Source organism: Podarcis tiliguerta (genome assembly GCF_965153285.1).
Source record: "Podarcis tiliguerta genome assembly, chromosome: 14".
Taxonomy (NCBI): Eukaryota; Metazoa; Chordata; class Lepidosauria; order Squamata; family Lacertidae; genus Podarcis; species Podarcis tiliguerta.
This window is the reverse complement of record NC_139547.1, coordinates 38293931-38310852: the sequence shown is the minus strand read 5'-3', so window position 1 is coordinate 38310852 and position 16922 is coordinate 38293931. Positions and strand designations below refer to the sequence as shown.

Below are 16922 nucleotides of genomic sequence, written 5' to 3'. Positions count from 1 at the left end.
GGAAGAGAAGGAAGTCTGAACCTGAAGCCATGCTTCAAATCAAAACATCTTATAAAAGCCAATCAGAGAAGTGAGGAATAATTACACTCTTTGTGCCGAAACTCTGTTCGTGTTATCTTCGCCATGCATCTTTGGCTGAGAAAGGCATAAATGCGATGAACTGGTGTCAAGAACCTAGACTGATGGTCGCCATATAAATACTTAACAAGGCTATCTCATTATTCAAGTCATTTATTCCAATCAGGCCGTTTGTTATGATATAGCTATTTCTAACCAGCCTAAATCAAGCACGACGTGAGGTTTCGACTTCAGGCACCCGGACGAGTAAGAGCTGTAGGATTGTGAGCTCAGTTTTCCTTCGTAAACTGCTTTGCAATCTTCTCTGAGGAAAAGCGGCCTTGGGAACTCCTAGTAAGGTTAGACTGGCTCCCTCCTTGTGGTCTTTCTGCCGGCAGGTGAAGGCTGTTTTGTTGCTGCAGGCTTTGGGGAATTAGCAGCTTTTAAGAAAAGTGCCTTTTATAGTTCTCTGCTGTTTTTACTATCTATATTTTAATAGATTTGGTTTTTCATTCCATTATAGTTAAATAACAATTTAACTATTATCTTTTATATGTTTTTAGCTTTCTGTGTTTTATTTATGTTTGTTTTTATTTTTGGAAGCCTCCTTGAGTCCTGGTTCTTAGGAGCTGGGGGAAGCAGGGTATAGTAATAGTATGATATACAAAGGCCCGTTATGATTACACCATTTGATGATATTTTAGGTACACCTATAGTAAACTTACTTTCTGTAGGTGTATTCCTTATGTAGCTGGAATTCCAAGTTTGGGAAGAAACCTGCAAACAAACAAACAAACAAACACCCCTAGAAATATAGCTTGGGGCTGTATTTGACTAACTTTTACTCAGAACAAACCCACTGAATTGATTGGACCTCAGTCAGTCATGGTCATTAATTTCAGTGAATCTGCTCTGACTGAAAGCAAACTCCAGAGCAGCCCAATGCAGGTTTGGAATGACTGGCAGTTGGAGAGGGATGGGACAGAAAGCCACAGGTAGAAGAATGTAAGGGAGTATCCTGGGAAAAGGCACACTTGATTCACTGACTGGAACTCTGAAGAGGAACAATCCATGCTGCAACGTTTTGTTGCAGTGTCCCACTTGTTAAACAGGCTAGTGCACAGGTGGGGAAGTGATTCATTTCACTCCCCCCCCACCCCCCGCACACCACTTCATTCCAATTCAGTCACTCACTGGGTAAGTTCTTCCTTTCGCTAACACTGACAGCAAATTCCTCTCCCCTTCTTCCCAATGCAGAAAAGTATTGAAATAGATTTTAAACAGACAGATTTTCACAAAAGGAATGCGACTCAAATGAGCCTTCTTATGAAAGAAGTACACAAAGCCCTGTGGGACGGCTGACTATTCATGGGTAAAATAAATTCATGGCCACTGCCTCACAAAATAGGCTTTAAAAAATATTTACCATATTTTTTGCTCTATAAGACTCACTTTTCCCCTCCTAAAAAGTAAGGGGAAATGTGTGTGCATCTTATGGAGCGAATGCAGGCTGCGCAGCTATCCCAGAAGCCAGAACAACAAGAGGGATTGCTGCTTTCACTGCGCAGCTATCCCTCTTGCTGTTCTGGCTTCTGAGATTCTGGCTTGTTTTCCTCCTCCAAAAACTAGGTGCGTCTTGTGGTCTGGTGCGTCTTATAGAGTGAAAAATACGGTAGCTAATTTATCAGTGGGCGCTGGCTGCTGTTGGGACTGGTAGAGTGGAAGGCAAGGAAGCCAACAGTAGGTGGCGCCAGAGCCAATGACAGGCAGAGCCAACCAAAGCTAGTTTTGCCCCCAATCTCATCCTATCTGCTTCTACAAGGGCAACACTGAGACGAAGGAAGAGGAAGTTCTAGTTACAGGTAGCTAGCCATGTTGGTCTGCCGTAGTCGAAACAAAATAAAAAAATTCCTTCCAGTAGCATCTTAGAGATCAACTAAGTTTGTTATTGGTATGAGTTTTTGTGTGCATGCTTCTGAAGAATACTGATACTTCTTAGTATCTGAAGAAGTGTGCATGCACACGAAAGCTCATACCAATAACAAACTTAGTTGGTCTCTAAGGTGCTAAAAGGACCCCTGACCATTAGGTCCAGTCGTGGCCGATTCTGGGGTTGCGGCGCTCATCTTGCTTTATTGGCCGAGGGAGCCAGCGTACAGCTTCCGGGTCATGTGGCCAGCATGACTAAGCCACTTCTGGCGAACCAGAGCAGTGCACGGAAACACCATTTACCTTCCCACCGGAGCGGTACCTATTTATCTACTTGCACTTTGACGTGCTTTCGAACTGCTAGGTTGGCAGGAGTCTAAGGTGCTACTGGAATGAATTTTTTTTTTATTTTGTTTTGAAGCGGAAGTTGATAATGTCAGTGCCATCCTCTCGATTATTTACTGATGGTCAATAAGAAGGCAGGCATGTGGGGGCTGACTGAGATTGGTGTAGCTCTCATGGAGTAGGCTCTCCAGGTATTTATACCAGGGCCGGATTTAGGTTTGATGAGACCCTGAGCTACTGAAGGTAATAGGGCCCTTTATATGCCCAGCTGTCTTTGTCAACAACAAATTGTCACTGTTTTTTGTGTGGAATATATGCTATATGGTAATTTATGGACCTAATAGGCATCTAAAGCCATTTTAGTTGTTTTTTTATCATATTTTGGAAATGTACATCCAGGTTTTTTCCTTTAATTTTTTTTTTGGGGGGGGGCAAGAGAGTGGGGCCCTAAGCTATAGCTCGTTTAGCTTATACGTAAATCCGGCACTGTTTATACCCCTTCTCTGACTTCCATGAGAGTGAAAGTGTGTGAACACTCCCCCTTTTCAATTGAGTTTGGCTCCATATCAGCTTACAACAATAACAAGGCTTCATGCAGGCACAATCTATTACAGATAAATGGCTACCAGCATGACAGCATTTCGCCATACAATTCCATTGGTCCATCTAGCTCAGTCTGATCGACAGCAGCTATCCAAGATCTCAGGTAGGAGCTGGTCTCTCAGCCCTACCTGTAGACTCTAGGGATTGACCTGCTTTCAAGGAAGATGCTCTGCTTTTGAGCTACAGCACCTTCCTTTCCATATGTAGCTGGACTACAAGTCCCATCATCCTGGACTGTTGGCCATGCTGGCTGGGAGTGATGGAAGTCCAGTAACATTTTGTGAGCCAGAGGTTCCTCCTTCCTGGTCCGATGCAACAGGTTGATCGGTTTTGGGATGTTGTTACATTGGGAGGCAAAGAAACCAATGGCAAATCACTAATAAAATTGGCTGCTTACCCTCACCTTGATTTCCATTCTCCTCCTCTGCACTTCCCTCCCCTACCCCCGTGTGATTCATGCTGGGAAATGGGTTGCGATTTGAAGGGAAACACAAAAGAAAGTTAAATAAAAATATAAATGGTTTAAAAAAGTTATAGCCAGCTTCCTCCACCAGGCTCAAGGCAACTTTTGATTAGCAACAACAAACCAATCCGTTGTGATCCTCTTTATTTCTTGGTTGTACACCGTTCCTATTTTATATCTTTTTCATCTGCAAAATATACGATGCTGAGCTCAAAAGTGCTTGAGTTCTTTTCGATTAAGCTTTGCTTGCCAACAGCCTGATTCTGTGCCAGTTTTCTCAGAAGTCCCGGCAAGTTCCCTGCCCAGAGGACTGCCAGTCAATCAATCATTTCAAATCTCCCACTCATTAGCATTTTAAAGCATTCTCCTTTCCAGCACAGGATTGAACCTTTGGATTTACTGCGGATACTCTAGGTGTAGGTAGCCATCGTCTTGGCTATTTGACAATTGCTGCTGGGAAGAAGAGGAGGAAGGAGGAAGAAAAAGTAGTAGTCTCTGCATTTCAGCATGATTATATGTCTGTTGCTGCTGCAGTTTATGACTGTAATGTTTGGGGATGAATAATCTTCCTATTGCAGTGCGTGCTTGCTATCTGTATCAATGTTGTGACATTTTAGACTCCATCTGTTCTGCATCTGATATTGTAACTCCAGCCTCCTTCAAAACAGCATCTTCAGCATTTTTAATCCACTGTATCCCTTTTGCAGACAAAGCAGAGGATCAACTCTATAGGAACAAGTAGAGCTTGTTTCACTGTACAGAGGCAGGTTTCCTGGCTAAATCAGTATCTGGTTCAACAACTGCTTTGGAATATGGTTTCTATTCCTCTGTATGGCAAAATCCCATCACACTGGTAGCGCCCCAAAGTTCCACCTTGCAGTGTTTCATTTTTTTCCCTTTCTTTAGTCAAATATTTGTAACCTGACTAGGGATGGATGAATTGGTCAATTTCATTTTCTCTCCGTTTCTCATTTTTCCAGGCTTCGCTTCTCCACATTTCCTCATCTTTTTTGCAAATAATAATAATAATAAAACACTCATGAAAATTCATCAGCACTTTAATACAAATTTATCCTCATATATGCACTCCTGCAATGCATTTCCTCCCAGTATAATGCCTCTTTCTATTTTATTTTCACTTAAAAATGCAAAGATTATGCATAGTTTGCCCTAGTATATTATTTATGTACGTGGTATGTGTTGGAGAACTTCATTGCAAAATTCAAAGAAGTGCAAATTTCAAAGGAGGGTTGTGGGTTTTTTCATTGTTCATCGTCTTGCGGCATATCTTCAGGAGAAGAAAAGGCTAAGGTGTAAACCAGGGGTCAGCAACCTTTTTCAACCATGGGCTGGTCCACCATGTGGTGGGCTGGACTATATTTTGAAAAAAAATATAAAAATGAATGAATTCCTATACCCCACAAATAACTCAGATGCATTTTAAATAAAAGGAGACATTCTACTCATGTAAAAACACGCTGATTCCCGGACTGTGCGCGGGCCAGACTGAGAAGGCGATTGGCCCGCATCCGGCCCCCGGGCCTTAGGTTGCCTACCCCTGGTGTAAACCCTACACAAATCTGGAGTGGAATCCCTAAGGCGATTGGAAGGCACCTTATACACCTCCTTCTGGCAACTCCTGCAGCCAAGCTGGTGACAAATGTACTGCTCTGCTTTCCTTTGGGCCACATCAGTGAGGCCGAGAGCAAGGACTTGTCATCTGGGCAGCCCAGGACCTCCATAAAGGAGTAAATGAAGACTTCTAAAGTTAAGCAATCTCCACATAATAAGGTCAAGCAATAAAGATACAAAAGCATTACATTTATATTTATTTCAATTATATTCCACATTTTCATCCAAGGAGTTCAAGGTGGCCTACATTGTTCTCTCCTCCTCATGTTCTTCTCACACCAACCCAGTGAGGTAGGGACCCCTGTGCAGGCTGGGATTCCTCAGGTTCAGCCTCTGAATCCGATTCCCAGGCCATCACACCCAAGTACTCTATCCATTGTGTAGACTGTTTACTCAATGACAAGCTTTTCTTCCACGCTGAATTGTAGCCACTAACATGACAGGTGTCTGGGACAATGGCCTCCTTTATATCTGAATGGCCTCATCCATGGGGATGGAGTGGGAGGAAAACATTACAAGAGTGTGTCTCTTTTTTAATAAATAAAAAAAGGAAAGGAAACACAAATGGAATGTGAGCAAGTAGCGCTTAAAGTTTCTTCTGCTTGATGCTATTCCTATAATTAGGTAACTAAATTTAGAGGATAATTGTGGCAGATTTCATGAGTGTCTCCTTGCACGCCGCCCAGACCAGAGAGTGTAATTCGTGCCCTGGAATTAATGCAGCCTGATGTGCCTGCTGACAAGACCCCAGCACCTGACCTCTGCATCCTTCCTTAGCAACCAGCAATCTGTCACTGGAAGGATCAGCCAAGTTCACTAGTGCAATTTTTAACAGGTCTAAACACCAGCAGCCTCCACCCCCAGGGAGATGCTTATCCTATTAAGAGAATCATTTTCCTAATTTATTCTTGGTTACTAAATTCCTAATTGTATAATTAGGCACTAGATTTTTGTTGTTGTTGTTTCGCTATATGGGTAACTATAGCCTTTCTGCAGCTCGCTGCCTTTCCCCCTCCTTAGAAAAGTCTTGACATAAAAAGTGAGGATATACCAAAGGAGGTGCCACTGCTATATTGGTCTCCTTGAAGGAAACAGAAGAACCACCGGCTGGATCAGGCCAAGGGCCCATCTAGTCCAGCATCCTGTTCCCACAGTGGCCAAACAGATGTCTGTGGGACACCTGCAAGCAGGACCTAAGCATTTCAGAACAACCCACTCCTGCAGTTTCCAGTGTCATTGTTCACGGGCAATCAAAGTCCTGGCAGGGGACATCAGGACTGGGGGCAAGATGGCTGGGTGGGAGCAGGAATGGAGGTCCAGAAGCAAGGAAGCCAGGAATCCAAGGATCAGAGAGCTGGGAGTCAAGAAGCCAAGGGTCCGAGGGTCAGGAAGCAAGGAGTCACAGAGTCAGGGGTCTGAGGGTCAGGAAGCAAGGAGCCAAGAAGCTGAGGTTCAAGGATCAGGAAGCAAGGAGCCAAACACAGCAAGGCAGGAAATGAGTTGTTGTGGCAAAGAGCCGAAGGGAAATGCTGACCTTATATCCCTTCCCAGCTCTTGCCCCAGGTGCTGTGAGTTACCAATATGCCTCACCTGTGAGGCTGTGCCTTGCCTTTTCAGAACAAACTTAGGAAGGCCCCAGTCCTGCAAAGTCCTATTGGTCACAGGGCCTGGCACCTGCATGCACACCTGACATCCAGCAACTCAGGTGTGTGCTGCCCCCAACAGTGAAGGGAGTAGGAGAAAGATAGGAGGCCTGATCCTACGATCCTCTGTATCTCATGAAACCTACTCAGATGTAAGTCATACTGAGTTCAATCTAGCTCGCTCCCATTCATATGATTTCAGCTGGTCTCAAAGGAGTATCTTCCAGGAAAGTGTCATATGTATCGTTTTTGCCTAGGGCTGGGATGGAAAACCAGTGGTCCTTCAGTTGCCTTCCAGCTTCGATTTTCTCAGGTATTGTTCCAAGTGCCTCCTACTAGGACTATCAAAAGTTCTCAAAGCATCCATTCTTCAGACATATCATGTTAGGAGAGAAGTGCATTTGAAAACTAATTTAGTTTTCTCTAATTGAGCCAGTGTGGTGTACTGCCTTCAGCTATGGAGCTTGTAGACATTTATAGCCTTCTCCTCTGTGAAAGAGCAAGTGAGTGATTACTGGAAGGAAGAGGATGTCCCCCTGAAGGCATCTTGCCCAAGCCCCTAATACTAGACATAGAGACATCACGACTAGTCATCACTCACAGCCTTATTCCTCATGGATTTGTCTAATTCCCTTATAAGAAGCATGCCCAGAGGAGACTGTGTCTGAAACCCAAGTCCTGTGAGGATGATTGGAAGAGCTGGATATGTTTGGCCTAGTGATGATTAAAGGGAGATACAAGAGTCGTTTTAAAACACAAAAAGGGCTGCGACACAGAAGAAGCAGCACAGTTGTTTGTGGTTGCTCCTGGGGGCAAGATGAGAACAAATGGGTAGAAATTGCAGCAGAGAATTTGGGAGATCTTCAAGCTCTCAGAACTGTTGAACAGAGGAGTAACTTCTGGAGATGGCGGACTGTCCTTTGTTGCAAATATTTTAGCATGGTCATCTCTCAAGGCTGCTGGAGCTTCAAGATTTCTGCACTACACAGTGGCTAGTCTAGATCAGGGTTTCCCAAAATTTGGTATCTAGCTGTTTTTCAACTACAATTCCCATCATTCCTGACCACTGGTGCTGCTAGCCAGGGATGATGAGTTGTAGTCAGGGCCAGATTTAGGTCTGATGAGGCCCTAAGCTACAGGAGGTAATGGGACCCTTTATATGTCTAGCTGTCCTTTGTCAACAACAAATTGTCACTGTTTTTGTGTTGAATATATGCTATATGGTAATTTATGGACCTAATATGTATCTAAAGCAATTTGCACATAACAAATATTTATTTTATATTTTGGAAATGTACATCCAGGCTGTTTTTTTCCTTTAAATTTTTTGGGGGGCCCCCAAGAGAGTGGGGCCCTAAGCTATAGCTTGTTTAGCTTATACGCAAATCTGGCACTGGTTGTAGTCCAACAACAGCTGGCGATCTAAATTTGGGAATCCTTGGTCTAGATAACCTCTGCAGTCCCTTCCAGCTACATAATTCTGTGATTGTGTGCTTTTTCTTTTTTTCACAAAAGGACTCATAAACTCCTTGATGCTGCTGAGTTTGTGTGTTCAAGTTTGTTGTTTTATCTTCAGAGTTCTGTTGCTTTCACTGACGCACCTTCCGATCCCATCCTCGGATTTAGCTTGCTATAGAAATAGACTGTACACTCCCTTTCTCCATATAGCGCAGTGCAGCTCAGTAGAGGAAGATGCTAGGAAGGTGGCAGCAAAAGAATAGAACCATGCCTTTCTGGGAAGGACGTGTTAAATTTGCTTCCTGGCTGTCCTCAGGCATGAAGTGCAGGGCTTTTTTTAAGTAATTTACTTCTTCACCACCCACTCCAAATGCTTACACTCACTGTTAGCCTTCATCAACACAATGCCCTCCAGAAGGTTTGGACTACAACTCCCATCAGCCTCAGCCCACATGGCAAATGGCTTTTTATTTATCTATCTATCTATCTATTTAAAGGTAAAGGGACCCCTGACCATTAGGTCCAGTCGTGGCCGAGTCTGGGGTTCTGGCGCTCATCTCACTTTATTGGCTGAGGGAGCTGGCGTACAGCTTCCGGGTCATGTGGCCAGCATGACTAAGCCGCTTCAGGGGAACCAGAGCAGCGCACGGAAACGCCATTTACCTTCCCACCAGAGGCACTTTGACTTAATAATCTACTTGCACTTTGACGGGCTTTCAAACTGCTAGGTTGGCAGGAGCAGGGACTGAGCAACGGGAGCTCACCCCGTTGTGGGGATTCGAACCGCCAACCTTCTGATCAGGAAGTCCTAGGCTCTGTGGTTTAACCCGCAGCGCCACACGCGCCCCATCTATCTATTTATAATTTAGTTATTACCACATTGATATTCCACCTTTCCTCTCTGGAGCTATTCCTGCTTCCCAGTTTATCTTCACAATGGCCCTGTTGGGTAGGTTAGTCACCCACCCAAGGAGTTTCATTACCTAGAGGAGATTTGAACCCCAGTCTGCCAGGTCCCAGTCCATTGGGCTCACTACTATATCATACTGGCTGATGGGAGTTGTAGTCCAAAACATCTGGAGGGCACCAGCTTGGTGAAGACTGGACTAGTATTTCTTGGGTTCTTTCTTCGTTCTTCCATACTAAGAGGAAAGGTGCAGTTCTAATCCCCAGCCTTGCTGAAGTCAGTAAGACTTAAATATCTCAGCAGAAATGTATAGGATGGCTCTGTCAACCGCACATCCTCATTTATTAATCTTGGATTCTCTGATGGGAAAAGGTCAAGGATAAATTCTGTCTTAAGAGACAACGATAACCTCTTGCACTTTTGGCTGACCTTCAGGGCACAGATAAGGAGCGGCACGGCTGTATCTTTCTAAAATGGAATTGCCCCCCAGTGGTACTTTAAAGGCATTTTAAAAGAATACTGACAAATCTTCCCTCCAAGTGTTTTGTTGTTTGATTCCACTGGTGGGAAAGAGCAAGAAGGCTATCATGAATCTTAGTTAGAGTAAACTTAATGCGTCAAATCCCTTTGCAGAAATGTCTTTTCTTTTCTTTTTTTATGATGTCTGGAACTGTCTTGGAGAGAAGCAAAAATGAGACAAGCTGCCGTGTGTGTGTGTGTGTGTGTGTGTGTGTGTTGGGGAGTGGGGGGGGTGTGAATACAGCAATCTAGCTTTACTAGAGCAATACAGGCTCAGAAAGGAAGGACTAAGTCTGCTTAATATTAGAATATCCACTCCCCAGCCAATTTACAATGAAGGCTGTCATCCTGTTAAAGTAGATCATGGTTGATTAATCATATGCTGGTGACAGTGAAGTCCTGTGCATGTTTACACTGAAGTCTTACTGTATTTCAGGACTCAGGCTTTTGGGTGGGGTGGGGGTCTAATGCAGCCCTCCAAACTGCTATGTCTGACCCATGAGACTTTCCCTAGGCCATAGCCCTTCCCAAGCCACACCCCACACCCCAGGCCACACCCTTCACTGACTTTGCTTTACACCCTTCTTGAGTATTCATGCCTGCTGGAAAGGGACATTGAACTCTGATAATGACCGCTCCCCACATTAAATAGGGGGCGCCCTTTGCGTGGTCGCACGCAGCCCCCTGGACCCTATGCGGCACCATTAGCACAGGCTTGGCTTCACCTTCCCTAGGTGGGATACCTGGAGGTCTCCGCCCACCTCAGCCAGTTGCCCAATCCCGCCTGGGGAGGCGTTGCCAAGGTGATCAGGCCAGGTAGGGGGAGGGACCATGTGCCTACACAATAGGGGGAGGATCTTACCTGGGAATCGTTGGCTCCAGAGCTTCTCCCACCCTCAGTTAAGACTTCTTTTGCAGATTAACCTTTTTTCCACAGGTACGCGGGTGCTGCTACGTCAAGGTCGCTGTTGAAAGGCCGGAAAGGAATTCTCCTGCATTGGCAGGTTTGCCTTTCCTGTAGCAAAATGTCACAATTTTGGCAGTATCAGGCCTTGGGTGGAATCCTTTAGTCTATCTTCCCTAAATGGGGGAGGGCATGTAGTGGTGACCCACACCCCCTCCTCTTCGTGGTGGCGATACCAGGGTTCCCCGTTAAAGGGGTTGCTTGAGGGGAGGCTTTGGCCGTATGCCTAGAGGTTGTCATTGCTCTCCCCTGAGATGGCAGCGTAACAGGGGAGGGCTCTCTTTGCTTGAATATATGTTCTCCAGAGCCAGCCCAATCCCCCCACACACTGGATAACCCTGATGTTCCCCAGGTGCCCGGCGGGGGACTGGGAGGGATAAAAGACCAATGCCTGAGCCAAGGTCTACCCACATCTAAAACATAATAAAGTTGTGGCCAATTTTAATCCCATAGCACGTTGTCTTGAGTCGTTATTCCACACGGGGGCCGCCCAGAGTTTGGGGGACTCCACCTGTCCACGCAATGGCTCTTGCTTGTCTGGAGGGAGGATATTTATTTTATGCTATTTCTTTGGGTTTCTTTCTCTAACGATGCCACACACACACACACATGTGTTGTGCTTATAATAATAATAACTTATTATTTATACCCCACCCATCTGGCTGAGTTTCCCCAGCCACTCTGGGCGGCTTCCAATCAAGTGTTAAAAACAATACAGCACCAAATATTAAAAACTTCCCTAAACAGGGCTGCCTTCAGATGTCTTTTAAAAAGAAGATTGCTGCTTATTTCCTTCACATCTGAAGGGAGGGCGTTCCACAGGGTGGGTGCCACTACGGAGAAGGCCCTCTGTCTGGTTCCCTGTAACCTCATTTCTCGCAATGAGGGAACCGCCAGAAGGCCCTCGGTGCTGGACCTCAGTGTCTGGGCTGAACGATGGGGGTAGCTAACAATCTACCAATGAAAAGGAGCTGCACAGTCAAAAGAACTACTTTCAGCCAGGAATGCACATGAAGGACTTGGGATACACTTCCTCAGGAGTTGGGTGTTATCATTCTTCCCATTCAATGGATGGGATTGAAAGCAAAAGACTAATTAGTCAAAATGGAATTTCTTCTGATATATATCACACCCTGTTGTTTAATTGTAACATATATACTTATTTTCTTAAAGTTCAATACAGGATTTTCATAAAGTTGTATATATACTTATGTTCTTCATGTTCTTCATGTTCAAAACATTTTCATATTTTGGGTCTTGTTGTTTAAACACCGTTATAGTGAGTCAGACCAATGGACCATTCAGTTCAGTATTGTCTACACAGGCTGGTAGAGATGCCCCAGGATTTCAGGCAAAGGGCATTCCTAGCTCTACCTGAAGATTAAACCTAGGACTTTTTGCATGCAAAACAGATGTCTACCATCTACGGGTGAGCATTAAAAAAAAAAATCCCCAAGAAAAGTCATTAGCATTTTGGTGCAAAGTTCTAATACACACATATTTTTATATGCACTTTCGCCCAGGGTCCTTTTTTATTTTTGCAAAATATATATTCTCTAGTATTTATATTTTCAGTAATATAATGCATTTTAAAATATTATTTTCACTAACATGCATTTTTTATACACACTCTTCCCTAGTGTGTACATTTCCGTACACATTCCTTGGCTGGGGAAATGCAGTGCAAAATTCAAAAATGTGTGAATTCCAGAAAGTTCAAATTAGATAGGTTTACCTTTAAATGCAAACTGAAAAACATTCTCCTTCATCCGTACTTGAAGGCTTATATCTCCAATATTGCGAAATGTGGATATATTTGTTGTGCTAAGAGCATCCCAAGTCAGGGACACTTAGAGGACAGAACTAGAGGCTTTGGGAAGAGAACTGGTCTCATGTGATGCAAAGGTAGGGCAGAAATGCACCCTTAAAAAAATAAATACAGTCCTGTGGATAATTTGCCCTGCTTCAAGGTGTCAGTCTTCATTTCCATCTCCCCAAATGCACATCAGTCTTTTCGCCCCTCTGGCACAGCTCATGCATGTCTCCCCCACCCGCAACACAGTGATGGAGCCAGGATCTGGGCGCCTCTGGGTCCCTGTTGCATTTCATCTTAGTAACTTTAATCTCATTCTCACCATCACTGGAATCACACTGCTTTTTATTCAAAGGAAAAGGGAGCTTCCAAAACTTCTCATCAAATCCTGCTTGGAGGGACTGATGTCCTCCACAGGATAAATTTGAATATTTAAATACCTTCGTGCCCAACTGCAGCCTTATTCGCACAGAGAAACTTTACAGTTAGCCACCACCACCCACAAATTCTAACATTGTTTAACAGTGGCGCCATCTTGGCAGATACCCAGGGGCGCCCCCATTTAGCAAAAGGACCAGGGGGCCCCCCGAGTGCTGCAAGGCGGGCTCCCCATACTGGGGCAAGAGTGAAATAAGCACATTATTCCTTGATCTCTTGCACTGCTCGCAACCTTGATTTCTTGTCCCGAGTCTGCTCTTTTAATCACTGTGTTTTAATAGGATTCCTTTATTGCATATTTTAATTAAGGTCTTTTTTGAATGATTATGGGAGCAAATTCCAGAGTTTAGCTATACGCTGTATGAAGAAGCACTTTCACAATCTAAAGAGCTGGAGGCATAAGGCTATTAAGTCCAGAGTCTGAAATTACCTAACTGCCTGCCTTTCCTAAGAAAGGTTTTAATGGATGAGGCACCCCAGCTCTTTAGACTTTCCTGTACCTTTCTAAACTTTTTGTTCATTTGACTGTGCCTTAGATCTGTGATCTAAGACTGGCTGACCAGTAGCCAGGATTCATAGCAGGTAGACCCTGATCCAATGGGCCAAGGGGAGATGACCTGATGAAAGATGGGCAGGTGTCTCTCAGACTGCAAACTGGGGTTAGTGCTACGGACCTACATTGAAGGGTTGCTGCAAGACTTATACAATATACAGTGGATGTTCTGGTTGCAAACATGATCATGCGGGATGCACGTTCACAACCCGCAGCGTTCACAACTCACAGTGTTCGCAGCCCGCAGCTGTGCGTCTGTGCGCGCGCGGGTTGCAATTCAGTGCTTCTGTGCATGGCGTGATTTAGAACTCCTGCGCATGCGCCGAAACCTAGAAGTAACCCGTACTGGTACTTCCAGGTTTCGGCGGTCGGTAACCTGAAAAAACGCAACCTGAAGCATCTGTAACCGGAGGTATGACTGTATACTGTAAGTGAAACATCTTGAACATTTGAAGATCTACTCCTATATACACTTACCTGGGAGTAACCCCACTGAGATTAGGTTTGAGCAAACATGTACAGGATTGCACTGTGGAAGTGCTGTAGACATGCTATGCGGAAGCGATCTTGGGATACCCAATGCTGAAAGTGGATGCCTTAAAATATGCCGGTCTAATGAAAGGATGTCAGCGTTCAGATGGTATTTAGCAACAACAAGATTTAACAGGATGGTTTGGGTCAGCCAATTATTAATGCTGGAAATCTGTAGGCATCTTAAATGTGTTGTTTAGATTGTAGGCCATGCCCTCAATTTAAATCCTTTGCTTATCTTATTCAATGTGACACAGCACAGTTTACCCAAAAATAATAATGAAGCTACAGGCTCTTAGTTCCTCACTTGCCGCACTCTGGGACAAATCATACAGAAATAATGCTTCTTTGTATGAGAACCTTAGAAGAGCCCGGCTGGATCAGGCCAAAGATACATCAAATCCAGCATCTTGTTCTCACAGTGGCCAATTAGATTCTTCCAGGAAGTCCACAAGCAGGGCATGAGCCCGATAGACCTCAGTCTTCTGCAGGAAAATGCCTAGCAGGCATTACTCTCCAGGAATTTGGAGAATTCAAAAAGAAACCCAAGTCCAACAGACTCCCTGCGGGCTCAGCCTTGAGCCAGGGGGAGAAGAAGGCCTATCGGAGGCAGAATGGGGATTGTATTAGCTGTGGTCCTCCCCGACACAGAGACACACAGAGACAAGATTGTATGTCTGCGTGCAGGCTAAAGGGGGAGGGAGCACACGGATGAGAAGAATGCCTTACTATACTCCCTTGGGCAGCTCTGGCATGGATGTGGTGGCGTGTGGAGGTGGCCATGGAGGCAGCAGGTGGTAGCAGGGGGGCGGAGGCAAGGCACCAAGGCCAGGTACACGCAGCCCCTGGAGATGGCAGAAGTACAGTCGGTTTACTCAGGTTACAGCTGCTTCAGGTTGCGTTTTTTCGGGTTACGGACTGCCGAAACCCGGAAGTACTGGAATGGGTTACTTCTGGGTTTCAGCGGTTGCACATGCACAGAAGTGCTAAATCGCGCTTTGTGCATGTGCAGAACTGCCAAATCGCAACTCACGCATATGCAGGTTGTGAACGCTGCGGGTTGCGAACATGCATCCTGCACGGATCACGTTCGCAACCCGAGCGTCCACTGTACTTGGCAAATACTGCAGTGGAACCACCTGTTACACATGGTGACTGGGCAATTGTAGCTGTGTGGGAGAAAGCCATCAGCAGGGATGGCAGCCATGCTGTCAGGGAGGGGAGAGGGCTGTGGTCCAGGTCAGAAGAAGGAAGGTGGTCCCACCCAGATCTGCAAAATGCCTGTTTGTGGGACCTGCTGCTTATCCTTCAACAATGCTGGGCTTTTCATCCCCCCCCCCCCGACTATCACGTAGCCTGAACACGAGATAGTAGAGAGCTACAAACTTGATGGGCCCCTTTGCCCGCCTTTTTCCTAGTGCACTGTACCCATTATACTCCCATTATACAAATGTTCTTTTAAAGATTGTGCCTCTCACTTCATGCCTTTCCTTAAGTAGCCAATATTCAATTTGCATAAGTGAAATGAGAGAGTGGGAAGAGAACTCCTCAATCACAAGCACACATTTATTTAAATGCTCCTCTCATCTAGGAGCATGGATCATCCAGAAACATTGTCAAGAGTGCATCGTTTTGCATTCCCCTGCTTTTTTTGTTTTTGCACGGAAATTGTTCCTGCGATATGCATTAGCTCTGCATTTCATGGAGAGTCTTTAAAACACACACACACCCTTTTGAACGTCTGATTGCTAATGCTGCTAATATCATTATACCCCATTAAGCTGATTTAGCAAGTCCAAAACTGTAACTGAGAGCCAGTTTCATGTTTGAAAAAAGGCACTCCTTGCTAGGCCGCTGATACTTTTCTGAAATATATGAGGAATAATATTGTGATTTTGAGCACTGGTATATTTTCCCTTCAGGGACCAGGGACCCTTCTTCAGAGAGCCTAATTCTAGGGCTGTGCACTGGAAATGGCTGAATCCTGGATCTTGGGTTGACTTGGGTCAATTTGGGATTCAGCCAGATGGGTTGAGGCAGCCCTGGGTCAACTCAGGTTGTGTCAGGTCCACTGAGAGTGATCTGGGGCTTCCAGGGAGAGGGGAGGAGAAGGAGATGGGCAGGTGTTCTGTGTCCCTTTCTTTCTTCCCTCTTTCTTCCACTCCCCCCAGACAACATGTTTAATTAGGACTATCACTGAACACTCTGCAATGCTCCTGTGTCAGTAGTCAGACCAAATCTGTCAGGTCAGTCCCAGATTATGCTGAGTTGGATCTTGTTGTTTAGTTGTTTAGTCGTGTCCGACTCTTCGTGACCCCATGGACCAGAGCACGCCAGGCACTCCTGTCTTCCACTGCCTCCCACAGTTTGGTCAGACCCATGTTTGTAGCTTCGAGAACACTGTCAAACCATCTTGTCCTCTGTCATCCCCTTCTCCTTGTGCCCTCCATCTTTCCCAACATCAGGGTCTTTTCCAGTGAGTCTTCTCTTCTCATGAGGTGGCCAAAGTATTGGAGCCTCAGCTTCACAATCTGTCCTTCCAGTGAGCACTCAGGGCTGATTTCCTTCAGAATGGATAGGTTTGATCTTCTTGCAGTCCATGGGACTCTCAAGAGTCTCCTCCAGCACCATAATTCAAAAGCATCAATTCTTCGGCAATCAGCCTTCTTTATGGTCCAGGATCTAGTTGGATCTAGGCCCCACTAAAGCAACATATTATGCCCTAAATCAGATGAGGGGACCAAGTGCACAGCCCTACCACAGCCTATTGTGGAAAGCCTTCCATGAACCACATGCCAGTGTGGGAGGAGCCAGAAGCAAAAGTAGGTGGAGCAAGATCCATAACTCTCCCCTTTCTAAACTCCCCTACATTCAGGTCACACCAGCCAGTGTTTTCTGCAGACAAATATATCTCTAATATGCAACTCCAACATGTCTAAGTTGGCTTGTTGATGCCAATGATTTCCCTTAAATTTCCATCCTTCATCTTTACTCCACCACCTTTTCACAAATAAACAACTGCTTTTATTTAAGCTGGTATTGGTTCTCTACATGAACAGATAAATTG

General features: G+C 45.1%; 1 protein-coding gene across 1 annotated transcript in view; it reads left to right on the top strand.

The window, feature by feature from the left end:
* The window catches only part of SHISA9 (shisa family member 9), a 241896-nt gene that overhangs the window by 176654 nt on the left and 48320 nt on the right, over positions 1 to 16922 (top strand). The window lies entirely within an intron of this gene.